Source organism: Cydia pomonella, chromosome 26 (assembly GCF_033807575.1).
Source record: "Cydia pomonella isolate Wapato2018A chromosome 26, ilCydPomo1, whole genome shotgun sequence".
In the NCBI taxonomy this organism is placed as follows: Eukaryota; Metazoa; Arthropoda; class Insecta; order Lepidoptera; family Tortricidae; genus Cydia; species Cydia pomonella.
In genome coordinates, this window is record NC_084728.1 from 8,499,535 (window position 1) to 8,516,814 (window position 17,280).

General features: G+C 35.5%; 1 protein-coding gene across 1 annotated transcript in view; it reads right to left on the bottom strand.

Annotated features, from left to right (window-relative positions):
• LOC133532235 (cuticlin-4) overlaps positions 1-16,881 on the bottom strand; it is a 109,129-nt gene extending 92,248 nt beyond the window's left edge. The window contains exon 1 of the mRNA XM_061870815.1: positions 16,404-16,881. The gene's annotated coding sequence lies outside the window, so the exon portion shown is untranslated. The remainder of the gene's footprint in view (positions 1-16,403) is intronic.
• Positions 16,882-17,280: the final 399 nt, after the last annotated feature.

The following is a 17,280-nucleotide window of genomic DNA, read 5'->3' on the forward strand; positions in this document are numbered from 1 at the left end:
AGTTTCTTGCCGGTCCATATTGGGATAACCTCTCCCAATTGAGGGGGAATTTAATTCTCGGGTCAGAGGTGCAGGGTTAGAGCCGGTGTAGCTTTATTTGACGTTCATAAGCGCATTATAATATGCCTACTTGAATAATAAACTATCTTTATCTTTATGTTTATATTTAAAAATTTAAAACTTATGTCCCTAAAATGCTTTAGACCTCCATTAGGATTTTAAAAAATGAAATTAAATATCTAATCTCACTAATAAGGAAGAAAACGATGTTTAATGGCCTATTTTAAAATTTCCAAGTAAAGTCCTGATAAAGCCACTTATCTGACGAATAATGTCATCGCTGGTGTTTCACAATCTTCAAATAAGCGTAACTGGTAGATAAACTGCTATGTTTTGCAAGAAGTTTTTTCTGACAGTTAATTAATTTGTTAATAGGGTTGTTTCCAATTTTTTTAAACGCTTGTATTACGTTCTATATTAACTAAAAGTTGCCCTAAAATTCAACTTTTATACCAAAAACGGCTTTAATTATGTTAAATTAGCAAAATATATTTTGACAGATGCTTTCGCGCCCAAAACGCTCTTTGAAAATTGTGTGACGTCACAGTTTACGGTTTGACACATAACTACATACACACGTAGAAGATACGAACTGTCAACTGACATTTGTTATTTGTTGTTTATCGCCTAACTATCAACAGTGTCAATCTGAGAGTTGTGACGTCATCAGAATCTTCAATGACGTTTCGAGTTTGGTCACGTGACGTGTGCCAAAAGATATTTTAAATTAAATATTTAGAAAAATATGGTCATCACAGGTCCCCTAAAAGTAGTTTAACATGTTCTTATAATCCAAAAGAATTTACTGGGATACAATTCTGCCCTAAGATTTGTAGATGGAAACAATCCTATTATCTATCCAATACTATACTCAGACTTTGTGAAACAGGCCCTATATATCTTGACGGCTAGTTAATTTATATATACGCCTATTTCACCTGTGTTACCTTATAGAGAAGTAGAAAATGAGTTAAAACATGATCTGTCTTCAAGAATGATAAATCAATAGTACAATATGCCCGGTGTATAAAGGAAAGGGTGATAAGAGTGATGTAAACAATTACAGGCCCATAACTATAGTACCTACCGTCTCAAAACTTGTGGAGTCCATTTTATCATCTTCCCTGATGACCTACTTAGAACAGAACGCTTTACTCACCGACAACCAGTACGCCTACAGACAAAAACGCTCCACTACTACGGCAGCACACAGAATCGTTGACTGCATTTTGACTGGTCTAGATGACAGGTACAAGATGGCCGCCATACTGTGCGATTTGTCTAAGGCTTTTGACATCATTAGCCATAATTTGCTATTAAATAAATTAAGCCTCTATGGCATAAATGGTTCAGCACACAAATTGTTTGCATCATTCTTGACTGACCGTCAACAAGTAGTGAAAATGTTACTTAGTGGCAAAAAATACGTTTCAGACACTGGTTATGTTGATTTGGGCATTCCTCAGGGGTCAGCAGCCGGTAATACACTGTTTTTATTATTTGTGAATGACCTACCCTCTGCCATCACAAATGGGCTATCTGTGTTATTTGCAGACGACACAACCGTTGTCCTGAGGGCAAAAACACATGCGCAGTTGGCCGAGGGAATACATGAGGCTTGTGACCAATTACAAACATGGTTTTCATCGAATGGCCTACTGTTAAATATAACGAAATCCAATGTGATGATATTCTCGGGTCGCAGCACCACAGTGCCTCCATGTATTAGTAACGGTCCAATGCCACTATGTAATGAAACAAAATTTCTGGGTTTCATACTTGACTCGAATCTTAACTGGAAGTGCCATGTCGATCTGCTTTGTAACAGGTTGAGTAGTTCTATCTTTGCATTAAAAAAATTACAACCTCTGATATCAAGGAAGTCACTTAAAGCCGTATATTTCTCGCACTTTCACTCCTTGATGTCATACGGTACACTGCTTTGGGGAAATTCCACAGATGCAAAGAGAGTATTAATTCTCCAAAAACGTGCGATCCGTTTACTAGCTGGAGTTAAACCAATGCACCATTGTAAGGAACTTTTTAAAAATAATGGTATAATGACGCATTATTCGTTATACATGTTTCAAGTTCTGATGTTCGTGAGAAAAAACTTCTCTATGTTCAAACGTGTCGAAGTCATGGGCAAACAAATCAGATCGACGGGAAGACTGCGAACAGTGCCGCGTCGCATGGCACTTTCATGTAAGAATCCGCGAGTAATAGGCCCAACTTATTACGAACGTCTACCCGCCGAATTAAGAACTGAAATATCTGACGAAGCATTTGAACGTCAATTGAGGAATTTTTTATTGGAAAACCCATTATATTCAGTGAATGAATACATGGAATTAAAATTATAATAACTGTTTAACATTATAGTTTATGTAAAATTGATTTAAGATGACATTTGTTCTATAATATTATTATTACTGCTCTTAGTTTTAATGACGATCATTATGTGATATCTACTAAATATTTAGTTTGACATGTATTCCATTATTTCTTTTTAGTTTTCCTGTTTCTTTTGTTTCGTAGTTTTTAATTTGACGGTAATTTCGAATTTGTTTTTTTTTTTTTTTTTTTTTTGATAATTATTATTGACGTTTTATAATTATATGTTTGCATGCCAAATCATTGACGATCATAATGTAAATTCATATAGATTAACATAAGAATAATTTATACTGTAATTTATCATTATGAAAATAAATAAATCTAAATCTAAAATCTAATAGATAGATTAGGTAGACCAATGATAAAACTTCACACATATATTTCGCCAACATACGATTTCCTTGAACACTGCGTGGGCGTGTAACCTTAAATCCTACACGAATTAAGTAAATATTCTTTATGGACGTATCAGGTGTTGCAATGTGACTCATTTTGCAGGTTTATGTAAGTGTTTGTCCGGTTTGAAAGCTTTTAAAGTAGCTATTAGAATAAAATCAAATAAAGTTACACAGCTAGCTAGAAAAAAATTGCAGTGACCTTCCTAATTCAATTAATTAACTTTTTAGGGTTCCGTACCCAAAGGGTCAAACGGGACCCTATTAGGGCCCGGCCACATGTCAGCGGTGTTTAAGAGGCTGTCAACACCCAATGTCCTTGAAATTGATGTTACGTAAACAGTTTTTTAAGAAAGTCTACTTGTTTTAGTCGAGTAAGAAAAATATATGTTCATATTAATTATATTTCAAAGACCGTGGTTGTACTCGATACATGATTGAACGAAATCGGCTCGATAGAAAATAATTGCAAAGATTGGTCTTAAAATCACAATTAAACGGTTCTATGTCTTTATTGTTTTGACTTACGGGTCTGCAATTAAAATCACAATTTCAAAACATTTATATCTAAACCGCTATTGAGTAAAATATTACACTAATAATCCACTTTTTTTTTATATAAATATTTTTCTTATTATTCCCTTGCCCAGGCCCAGTAACATGCGACAGTGCTATCTCATTTACTCCGATACAAATAGACAATGTGCGCGCTTTAGGTATTGACAGCCTCTTAAGCGGTGCCGCGCTGCATAGTAAAGAATTCGATTACCAGTGTTTGATTTGATCAGACATGGATCCCTTCACACGTGTACTGCTGTTACTGTTGTTAACGCAGAAATAAAAAGCAATTAAAAAGAAAATTTTGGGTGAACCCATATCTTCGTATAATGAATGAAGATGGAAATTATTTATATATTAATAATAATTATATAATAAGAAAATACGAGGCGTTGAAGATGACTGAAAATAAATTTTATAACTTGATCTCCCCTGGGCTAGTATAAGTATAATTGTCTTGTTTTGGCATTGGCGGCACCTAAGATAACATAATTTATATCATCCAGTGACGGTTTGTACATGAAATTCTAACATTTGCATAATAAAATATCTGTTTTGGTCGGAATGAATCAAGTTTGTCTGATTTGGGTATGCGGCATTAATCTAGTGGCATTTAAAGAAGTCAGAAGTCACAGAGGTTTCAAAACTTATAAATTATTATTACATACATGGGCGGATATAGTTGGTCTCATATTAGGTATCAGGTGAACTTTTTTCCTCTACACTACTAAGCCGAAAAGTTAAAATTAACCGCAAGTCCCTTTGAAAACCATCAATGTAAATGTTCACATACATATTTAAATAAATAAATATTATAGGGACATTTTTACACAAATTGACTAAGTTTCACGGTAAGCCGAGAAGGCTTGTGTTGTGGATACTCAGAGAACGATATATATCATATACAAATACTTAAATACATATAAAACACCCATGACGGCCATGACTCAGGAACAAATAACTCATCACACAAATAAATTCCCTTACCAGGATATGAACTCTGGACCATCGGCTTCATACTCACTAGACCAGACCGATCGTCAAATCGTCTAGGCGAGATTGGTCGATATTTATTTTATCAAATAGCCTGACCTCTCATAGAGGAGCAAAGAATCACCACACGGCTCTCTACAATATGTCAAGAACGCTCATTCAGCATTTTTGGCCATATCATGCAGTCTAACAAGCAAGCATGACCTAGAATATATAGGCAGATTATCTTGGGTCAAATAGATGGCAAGCGTGCGCAAGGAAGAGCACCACGAGATGGTCTGATGCTGTGAAGAGGGTGGTCTGCGGCAACATGCAGTGCGTGTCCCATATGGCTTATGACTGCACACTATGGAGAAGGGGCATATATGGTCGCGTTCCACAGCACTGAGGGACTGAGGAAGAAGAATCCTCTCTTCTCATAGCTATGACTAAAATACATACAATTCTGTAAAAATATTATCCATAATGTCAATATCCAGGAAGGAAAACGAAGACTACGATTGTATGAAGAATCGATCATTCTCTTTCCTCTTAATATGCGAGTACGAGCGAGATGCATAGAAAGTAAGTTATGCACACGCTGGAAAATGTCAGTTAGTCAGTATCAAACTGGTGGTATCATACAGTAAACATTCACAACCATGTCAGTCAAAGTAAACAGTAATTCGATATCCGTCCTTATTGCGCAAGAGATAAGCCATGGCAGGTTGTCGTAACATGTCCATTTAAGTTGATATTGTGACATGCTCCTTATTGGAGTAATCGGTTTTCCCACTGATTGGCTATCTATGTGCTTGACCAATGATATGGGCCGATTTTAAAAGGAAATGTGTGAGGTAAACGCCTGTTTTAAGCGTCTATCAACTCTTTTTCACACTAGTTTTTTTCAATTCTGAAAAGAAGAAAATTTGACTAGGGCCCAGTAATAAAAAGAAATGCGTGAGTGTCGTGAAACACTCAGCTGGAACTAAGTATATTATTATTTATTATTGATTAACACATACAAAAACTTAAAAGACATAATAATATTGATAAAATCTGCTTGTAAAATTTCACAAATCAGTTCGGAAATGCGACGTACAGGGATGGAGAACAACCAAACATACGAATATGTTTTGCTCGTGCTTCACACTCGCTAAGTCAATTAAAAATATTAAATTCATGTACGACACAAATACGAAAGGTATCGTATTGTTGTGTGAATACACGTCCGGGGATCGAACCCGGATCGTCGCTGTTACCAACTGTTTTTAAGCGGCTGTTTGCCAACTGCGCCACTATAGGATACACGTAAGTCGGTGAAATTAGGCTACTTATTCTCGAGAATGAATTTAAACAAAAGAGGGCCGTGACGGATCTAAGTGTAAGGCCTGAGTGGACGCTTTATTTGGGCGTGCAGCGGGACGGAGCGTGCGGCGTGCATCTTAAACAAATGAAAGCGTATAGAGGCGGTCTTAGTATACGCTGCTCAAATCACTTGTGAGCCCGACGCCACGCTGCACGCTCCGCCGAACGTTCCGCTTCGAGCGTCCACTCAGGCCTTACACTTACACTATTTTATGCAGTAAAATAATAAAATAATTACAGAATTCTAGTAATTTAAGTATTGGAACTTAAGCTCCATTCGGTTCTTTAAACTAGGATAAGTACAGACGAACTCACAAATATCTTTACACGTGAAAATCTTTAGTAAAGCTGTTTGTGGACTCGATCGTACTAGACATCTGATATAGACATTAGTTTCACAAGTAAGGATGCGCCTGATACGGCGCGGCAAGGGCGCCGCCCGCGCACGGCCTCGCTACACCTACGATCTACGATTATTACAAGCCTTGCGAGTATGTGACAACGCTCGACTAATTTTCGGCCCGATTAGAAGAATGAGATACGATAACGATAAGTGTCTAAAAAATATTATTAATTAAATATTATAATAAATAAATAAATATTATACGACATTATTACACAAATTGACTAAGTCCCACAGTAAGCTCAATAAGGCTTGTGTTGAGGGTACTTAGACAACGATATATATAATATATAAATATTTATAAATACTTAAATACATAGAAAACACCCATGACTCAGGAACAAATATCCATGCTCATCACACGAATAAATGCCCTTGCCAGGATTTGAACCCGGGACCATCAGCTTCGTAGGCAGGGTCACTACCCACTAGGCCAAACCGGTCGTCTTTTAATTGTCCTACTCTACTGAGATTAGTTACTTTTAGTTGTCCGCATCACCCCTTACGCCCTTGATCGCTGCTTCATATTAGTTTTTCGGTCAAAAACAATTCCAGCGGCGGTATTATGGTTCCATTTTTATCACTTGTCACTATGCCCGTCACTTTCGCACTTACATACTTGTTAGAACGTGACAAGTATCGTGACAAATGATAAAGAGCCGACCATATTAGCCCTACAGGCATACCTTTTTCAGACGAGTTCCTATTCCTAGTTACTACATTTGTATTGCATTGTAGATATGTTTATATGACTGTTTGGTTTATAAATAAATTAAAAAAAAAACTGGTTTTGATAAGTTCTCATTTAGATATCGTTTGTATGTCGTATAATTGACAGAAGCAGCTCGATTCGGGCCACCAATGTTGCTTTGACGTTAGAAATATCGTAGACAAATCTTATTGGAATCACAGCGGAATCGAAATAAACGTCAATTTTGACATGTCGTTTAGTTATCGATCTTTCCAAGATCTTTAACGTGTCTTAATCATTCTTCGAATCGCCGTTTGTATTAAGAGGAAAGGGGACGGTTGTTTCTCCATACAAACGTAGTCCCCGTTTTCCTCTCTGGATATTGATGCTATGAAAAATATTTATATATTTATGTATACCATAGCTATGCTACGTTTGACTTTTTTAGATTTTTTGATTACAGTAAAAATTTGGACCGAATAACTATTTTTTAAAAGCTCCTAACTCTTATAATAATTAAAAATTCGAAAAAAATCAACAACAAATTATGTCAAAATATTTTCAATAATGTTAAAATCCAGAGACGAAAATGAGGATTACGTTTGTATGAAAAGACGATTTTGCGCGGGTCCTCGACTTTCGTATTCGGAATTATTTGACGCGTTGATGTCTTTTGCACGAAGAAAGTGCCTATTCCTATTGGGCTAAGATGGTCGGCTCTTTATCATTTGTCACCATGCCTGTCGCGTTCTAACAAGTATGTAAGCGTGAAAGTGACGGGTATATATTCACCCCGTAATGTATAGCAGGTGATTAAATAAACATCATACTCGTATATATCCATTCAGGTGACTAAATAAACACCCTATATATCCATTATGTATATTGTTATTCTACAGAATGTCATTAGGAATTAAAACTACATTTTAACTCAAAAGATCTTTAAAAGATTGTCCTTTTTAGCTTTGATACACAAATGCAAAGATTTTTTGAAAATATCAAAAATATGCGTATTTTTAAATAAATAAATAAATATTATAGGACAATATTACATTAATTGACTAAGTCTCACAGTAAGCTCAATAAGGCTTGTGTTGAGGGTACTTAGACAACGATATATATAATGTATAAATATTTATAAATACTTAAATACATAGAAAACACCCATGACTCAGGAACAAATATCCATGCTCATCACACGAATAAATGCCCTTACCAGGATTTGAACCAGGGACCATCAGCTTCGTAGGCAGGGTCACTACCCACTAGGCCAAACCGGTCGTCTCATTTTTGGGCCACTATACCTTATACCTTAACGTTAAAAAGTTTAAATCAACATCGATCGGTAATATTTGGATCATACAGCGATGGCATCATGGTTTCATTTTATCACTTGTCACTATGCCCATCACTTTCGCGCTTATATACTTGTTAGGACGGACATGGATGGTGACAAATGATATAGAGCCGACCATCTTAGCCCTACTCGTTTAGATAAGTTCTCATTTAGATATCGTTTGTATGTCGTATAATTGACAGAAGCAGCTCGATTCGGGCAACCAATGTCACTTTGACGTTAGAAATATCGTACATAGATCTTATTGGGAGTACAGCGGAATCAATATAAATGTGAATATTGACATTTCGTTTAGTTATCGATCTTTCCAAGATCTTAATCATTCTTCGAATCGGGCCGTAAGTTACAATAATACCTATTCCGAAAATCTTTATCAGCGTATTTTTGAGCTATCCTTTAATGTTAAAAGTCCCATAAAGTGTAAATGTATGCTTAAAAGCTTAATTTACATGAGTATTCGCTTTTCGTTTATAGTAGCAAGTGTTACTTAGAAGATGTTGTAAACCTCCTACAGTTATTACGACATGGTTTGTCGATAGATCAAAAGCTAATGCTTTTGTGAACTCTGACGTATAAATATATTGCATACTTGTAGAGATGTTACAGTCTTTAATAGTGTTTACTTTACGTTGAACGTATTCTTATTTTATATAAATATTGGACATTCTTATACATATTGACTAAGCCCCACAGTAAGCTCAAGACGGCTTGTGTTGTGGGTACATAGACAACACCCATGACTCGGGAACAAATATTTGTGCTCATCACACAAATAAATGCCCTTACCGGGATTCAAGCCTAGGATCATCGGCTTCATAGGCAGGGTCACTACCCACTAGGCCAGACCGGTCGTCAAAATCTAAATACCGGTCCAGGAACATTTTCCTAGTCTATTTTTCTCAAATTTTTTTTTGGGCTGTCATAATTTTTCTCCTGTATCCTTTCTTATGATGATGCTATAGTAACTTTTTACCATATTTCAATCAAAATAAAGTCGATATTCCCGTGAGACATGAAGCCTTGCGAAGGCGTAACGTGTATAACCTGTTATTTACATCATTGATTAACTCAGGACCTAATCGACATGCTAATGTTAATGTAAGCCTTCTGCAAGTGAGAGCAGACAAACATTTACATTGCACAATCGTAAGTAGATAACATGCTTACAGAATAGGGGATTTGACTTTTAAAAAATGTATCTAGACACACAGCCCGATTCAAAGAATGATTGAGGCGCAGGGTAGGGCAAGGCGTTCTCCATACAAACCTTGTGCAATTTTTATTCGTTAGTTTTGGCACTATAGCATTTAATTTAATTTTTTGCTTGTATATACATTATATTGGATATACGCAGAACTTGAAGTAAAAATTTTTTCTTGAATAAAAAAAAATACAAAAAATGTTAAAATAAAAAAAATACATCAAGCCCTAGCTAACAGAACAATAAGAATATTTACCAAAAATAATAACCGTAGCGCAAACACAAACGAAAAAAAACCGCGCACAAAATTTGTATGGAAAGAGCCCTACCCTTCGCCTTAAGACACGTTTAAGATCGTGGAAAGATCTTTGAAAGATCGATAACTAAACGACATGTCAAAATTGAAGTCTCACCCAAGACAGTAATTTTTCCACTTTTAAATTTATTCTAAGCTTAATAGCATCGTTCGCATACGTTTCTGCTTGTTAAAAATTAATTTAAAACGTTTTTTTTTCTTAGACTACCTCTCTATTACAATCAACTCCCTTTACTCATACCCGTTCTCATTTTGGACCCGGGTACGTCCTTAAACTGCGTCCAAAAGAGAGGTATGGGCATTGCGAATGTCATCTCGCTTTGTGTGGTAGGGCACAGCCAGTGGATGTCATTCCAGATCTAGAGCAGAGCCCAACTGGGGAAGTACCTCCACCTTACAGAAAACAGCAGCCAAATAACACTAGACCCTACTCATAGTGTTGTGTTCCTGCCGGTGAGTAAGGTTGCCAGAGCTCAACGAGGGGGGGCGGGTTTAGGGTCGGCAACGCGCATGTAACTCCTCTGGAGTTGCAGGCTTACATAGGCTACGGAGACTGCTTACCATCAGGCGGGCCGTATGCTTGTTTGCCACCGACGTAGTATAAAAAAAAAATACTAAGGAACCATACATTTTAAGCTCTAATCATTTAAATTTACAAAATCCAAATCATTTGTATCGTCTGTGTGCATGCGCACACGTAAAGATCTAAATTAAAATTCAATGTCAATGCCATTCGTTTGTGTGTAATTCAATTACACTTATTAAGATTTTTTGCAAAATTAACTTTTTTGTTTTATAATTAACCTATGCCCGCTTTTATGGTTCCGTACTCAAAGGGTAAAACGGGACCCTATTACTACGACCGCTGTCCGTCTGTCCGTCTGTCACCAGGCTGTATCTGAACTCTATACTATGAACCGTGATAGACGGTTGAAATTTTAAAATTTTCACAGATGATAATATATTTCTATTGCCGCTATAACAAAAATACTAAAACACAGAATAAAATAAATATTTAAGGGGGCTCCCATACAACACACGTGATTTTTTTTGCAAATTTTATAGATAATGGTACGAAACCCTTCGTGCGCGAGTCTTACTTGCACTTGGCCGGTTTTTGTTATAAATTGAATCTTACTAATAAACCGGATTTAAAATCACGTCATCCCAATGATCTATACAATAAAACATACCCACAAGAAGTATACGTGTATATATATGCTATTATGAAGCTATGAAGGTGAAGTTATTATAATCACAGTGATCTCATGAAGGTCGCTTCTCATCTACCTGTTTACTTGTATGTATCAGTACCCCTAGTGTAAATTTATTCGATGGCGTGACGTGATGTACGCGTTTTCGTTAAGACTCATTTTGTATTTAAGTTTGCAAAACGTCCCGCTTGGCGCGCTGTTTCTAAATCCCATACAAAATGAGACTTAACTTGTAATAGTACATTACGATACAAGTGCGAAAAATAGGAAATTCGAAACGAGTGGCGATAAATTAAAACACGACCGAAGGGAGTGTTTTAAATCGATACGAGTTGCGAATTACCTATTCGCACATGTATCGTACAACATTTTACAGTACATATGGCCCTTTAAATGTTCGACACAGTAACGTAATATGCTAGTTTTCGCACTAGTGCTATAAAGTAGCACCATATGTACTGTAAAGGATATTTAGACTACGTCCCATAGTGGCAACATCGGCATCAAAAAGTCGTTTCGCACTAAGTAACCATTAAAGGGACTTTGAAACTAGGCAAATTTCAGAAAAAAATATAGAAAATTTTAGGCTTTAAATACGATCAGGAATACACTATAGCATATATTGAGTATAGGTTTTAGTTTCGTGTGACACTTATTGCCCAGTTTTGCCTTATTTTATCGAGTTATTTTACTACAACTCTCAATGGACAATCACCTATTTCGAGACAGATACCTATCTCCGAGTGAACGCAAGTCGAAGGTGCCGCCAGTTCCGTCTATGACGTAAGGTTGTGGGCGGGGCCTTGACTCGTTTGTATTGTGCCTATAGCTGTAACTATGTATAAATTATGCCGCCAGCATCCTTGGTACAATGCCTCAAGGGCCTCTTTTAGATATAAGCTAGTTATAGTATTCATCTGTATATATCCATTATGTATATTGTTATTGTCAATAAATAGATTTAATTATCGCCAGATATATCGGTGTGAAGGAAAATATCTGAACGAGTCTCTTTTCCTCTTCTATTTATGGACATTTGCATATATAAATTGTGATTCAGTGTCAAAATATATCTAAATTGACATAACTTGAATTTTCGTCTATTGAATTTTGAAATCGGAAATCTGCCGCTGAACAGGGACCAGTACCCCTAGTGGTAATTTATTCGATAGCGAAACGTGATGAACGCGTTTGCGTAAAGTCATATTTTGTATAGGATTTAGAAACAGCGCGCCAAGCGGAACGTTTTGGAAACTCAAAATCCCATACAAAATGAGACTTAACGCAAACGCGTTCGTCACGTTTCGAAATCGAATAAATTTACACTAGGGGCTCTGACCAAAACATTTAAAAAAATAACTTAGTAAACAAGTTAGAGGGGTTACATAAGTATGTTTTTTCTTACTTTCGAAGCGATTATTTCCAAAAATATTAACTTTATCAAAAAAGGGTTTTAGGATACCCTTATTCGTTTTGCCAACCCCTACCAACCTACCCAACCTAACCCCACAATATTACCAACCAGCTATACTCCACAATATTGCGTCAAAGCAACAAAAAAAGAAAAAAAAAATCCTTTTGTACGGGACCTCCCTAAACAATATTATAGTTTTTATTTCACCGCTCTATTCAATTGCAATGCATAATTAATGTATCCTTGCATGCAGCTTTCTAGCACTACCGATCACGGAGCAAAGTCTCGGACGGACGGACAGACGGACATGGCGAAACTAGTGGTTTCTAGGTGACTACGACACCCTAAAAATCAATAGTGTTGTGTTCGTGTATGTCATTTTTTCATCGAATTTTGAAATCGGAAATCTACCGCTGAACACCAGTACCCCTAGTGTAAATTTGATCGACATAATAACGTAACGAACGCGTTTGCGTTAAGTCTCATTTTGTATAGGATTTTGAGTTTCTAAAACGTCCAGCTTGGCGCGCTCTTTCTAAATCCAATACAAAATGTGACTAAACGCAAACGCGTACGTCACGTTTCGAAATCGAATTTATTTACACTAGGGGTACTGACCAAAACACTTAAACGACAATAACACTTAAAAACAATATACAAGTAATATTGATACTCTTCTCTTTAAAATAGAAAATTTAAAAAAATTTGACGACCGGTCTGGCCTAGTGGGTAGTGACCCTGCCTACGAAGCCGATGGTCCCGGGTTCAAATCCTGGTAAGGGCATTTATTCGTGTGATGAGCATGGATATTTGTTCCTGAGTCATGGGTGTTTTCTATGTATTTAAGTATTTATAAATATTTATATATTATATATATCGTTGTCTAAGTACCCACAACACAAGCCTTATTGAGCTTACCGTGGGACGTAGTCAATTTGTGTCATAATGTCTTATAATATTTATTTATTATTTATTATTATTTATTAAAAATAGAACCGACATAACGTCACAGTTACACACTTGCAGGTTAAAAGGTTACGTTGGAAAACCTTGTCATTACGTAACCAAAATTTAATGTGATTAGTTGATAAGTATTATTGCCTGCTTGGGCCATTCACGAACCGGCGGAAATATTAACTCAATGTATTGTTAGACTATTACCTGACGATCGGTCTCACGTGAGATATAAATGCATTATGGCACAGCCGCCATCAGATATATCGGAGCGGCCAAGGTGCTCATAAATATCTGAACACGCCTATATTGTCAAGGCGTCGCGTGTTAAGATATTTGTGAGCACTTCGCCTGCTCCGATATAAATAAAAAATAAAAATAAAAAATAAAATAAATATTATAGGACATTATTACACAAATTGACTAAGTCCCACAGTAAGCTCAATAAGGCTTGTGTTGAGGGTACTTAGACAACGATATATATAATATATAAATATTTATAAACACTTAAATACATAGAAAACACCCATGACTCAGGAACAAATATTCATGCTCATCACACGAATAAATGCCCTTACCAGGATTTGAACCCGGGACCATCAGCTTCGTAGGCAGGGTCACTACCCACTAGGCCAAACCGGTCGTCAATATATAAAATAAGATTTAGAAAAATTGTAAACATTTTTTAGGTTGTCTAGTCGGTTAAACAAGTCATATGTAAATAAATAAATATTTGGGGACGATCTTACACAGATTGATCTAGCCCCAAACTAAGCAAACCTCGTACTATGGGTACTAGGCGACTATATACATACGTATATAGACAAATACATACTTATATACATTGAAAACACCCATTTCTGAATGTTGAGTTATAAGCAAAGGTGAAAACGATTTATACATACACGACAATATTAGTAAAGATTGATTAATTTAAATCATGTTTCATTATTGCCCAAAGGTTGACTGGAAGAAATCCTTTATAGGGATAAGGTCCTCTTTGTAAATTGTTTATGTTTTGTTTCATTGTGTTTATAACCTGTCTAATAAACAATAAAGTTTTTACATACATACATACACTTATATTATAACTCTTATAAGTACCTACTACGGCCCGATTCGAAGAATGATCAAAACACGATTAAGATCATGGAACGATCGATAACTAAACGACATGTCAAAATTAACGTATATTTCGATTCCGCTGTGATCCCAATACGATCGATCTATTTTCGATATTTCTAGCGTCAAAGTGACATTGGTGGCCCGAATCGAGCTGCTTCTGTCAATTATACGACATACAAACGATATCTAAATGAGAACTTATCTAAACCAGAACTTATCGTTTTTGTATTTTGTATTGTTATCGAACTTATAGATAAGAAATAAACGGGCGAAGATAGTCACGCGTTTTTGTCTTTTGTACTACTTTTTTAACAGACTTCAATTTCATAGAAGGAGGTTCTGTATTCGGTTGTGGCTATTTTTGTCTACTAAAATACGAATTTTCATAAATTATTTAGTTTCTATACTAAAAAAAGTATTATTTTAGATAACAAACAGGTTTGCTTTTAAAAAATCCTTAAGTGAGCACTTTGCTGGCCGTACTGGAAAATCTTGGAGTTTCTGCTCTGTAAGTACATCTGATTATATATATATATATATATATGTGTATATGTAAGTATATGTATTTGTATCAATATTATTTATATATATGTATGTTTATGTTTGTGTATTTCTTGTATCTTGTATGTATCAATTGTATCACCTATACCTCAGGTTTTTGCACCGCCTACAACTTATCTGCTTTGCCTAAAGGTTGACTGGTAGAGAATGCCTTACGGCATTAAGTTTGCCTATTGTGCAGTGTGTTTTCTTATGTGCAATAAAGATTAAATAAGTAAATAACACGTAGAAAAAATATTGCATACAATAGTGATATTATCAAGCTTTTCTATCTCGTACCTTACTTAAGCAACGAAGCTTCACGTTTCTATAAAATACTATTATGTAATAAGTATATTTTTTTTAAAATATTATTTGACATTATAACACAAATTGACTAAGTCCCACAGTAAGGTCAATAAGGCTTGTGTTGAGGGTACTTAGACAACGATATATATAATATATAAATATTAATAAATACTTAAACACATAGAAAACACCCATGACTCAGGTACAAATATCCATGCTCATCACACGAATAAATGCCCTTACTAGGATTTGAACTCGGGACCATCAGTTTCGTAGGCAGGGTCACTACCCACTAGGCCAAACCGGTCGTTAAAAGTATGTATGTAAAGTAATTCATAGAAGGACGAAGAATACTCAAAGTATAAAGCCAACTATAATATTGGTTTAATTAAAAACGAGTTTTTTTATTTGTCGCTTATTATTTAAGCTCTTCGTCATAATAATATACACTTGCATCGAAGCACAAAAAAAATGTACAACCATACATAATTCCAAGCGTTAATTTACAGTGTGAACTCAACCCATAAATATGGCTCTACATTCTTCCTGCTATAATTTATGGACTCTACTTCCTACGTCTTTACTTTATCACTTCTAAGTACTTTACGAAGTTAAAATGTTTATTTATATATTGATTATATTTACGTATCAAATGGACATGGTATAGAACAAATGGTCATCTTTTTTTAGATTAATTTTCTTTATCTTTCCTGTGGACATCATATAATGTGTCGTTTTCAAACAAGAGGTACCACATTGTCGCTTATAAGGGCGCTCTGACAAATTATTCGTACAAAGATACATGCAAATGGTAAGCGAAAAAGTGGTGCATTTTACTAAAAAACGTCACAAATAAATGGACTTTAATGACTTTATTCCTAGATCGTTATAAGTATGATTAAACCGTATACTTTAAACTGATGAAAACCTTAACATTATCCAAATCGTAAATTTTTATGTCTATATATTTATATTTCACTTAACAATAACCTTATAACGCCCTTTCTATCAAGAGCTCAATTCTTACCAACAAATTGTATCTCGGCATCTTTAAAGTCGGTAAAATCAACTACATACCAAACAATTAAAACCAATAAGAACATTAAAATACTCCGAAAGGTCACCTTACCTTTTTCAAAACTTATTTTAATCCTTAACACTTTAAAACTGAACTTTACACTACACACTTAAGATCCACATTTCAATGCACTGTTGAGAAACAAAAAAGTTCACATCCTTGGACTGGCCATATGCTTAGCTTCTTGTGAGATTTAAAAAGTATTAATTCGAAATTTGAATTTTTGAAGTATTCAAGCGGCCGCGCGTTTTGTTTTTGGTGTTTTTAGTTTAGTTTTAATTGCGTTTCGTTATCGATCGTCGTTGCGATGGGCATCGCGGCCGCGCGGGCGGTGGTCGGGTTGGTACTGTGCGCGTGCGTTGGTGTTGCCAGCGGTGGGGTGGAATTATGGGGGAAAATTGTTTTTGTTGGTAGAGTCAGGTGTGCAGTATCCTAGCGCACACAACTAATATTTTGTAATTCGATAAAAATACGATGATCGAGTTTGGATGTAGAAAACCGATAAAACTTTTTACCTACACTTCAAGTAATAGTTCTTTATATGGACTAAATGTAATTAACGATAGTTTTAATACTATCTAAATGTTACGAACTATACTAAGCCTAAGTAAAAGGCCAAACAGAAAGTAAAAATCTTTACATGCAAAAAATAAATTTGTAAATTGATCAAATACTTCCTCGAAATACCAATGAGATTCCAATAACAATATTTTTGCAGCATATGTTCAATATAACATAGCAATACATTCAGATTATTGTTTTTTTTTTTATATACGACGTTGGTGGTAAACAAGCATACGACCCGCCTGATGGTAAGCAGTCTTCGTAGCCTATTGCTTTGTCGGTTTGACTTGAATGAAAGCATATATCGAGCATGTATCTTTATCAAGAAGTCAAGAAGAATGAACGTATTTAGTGGTAAAATATT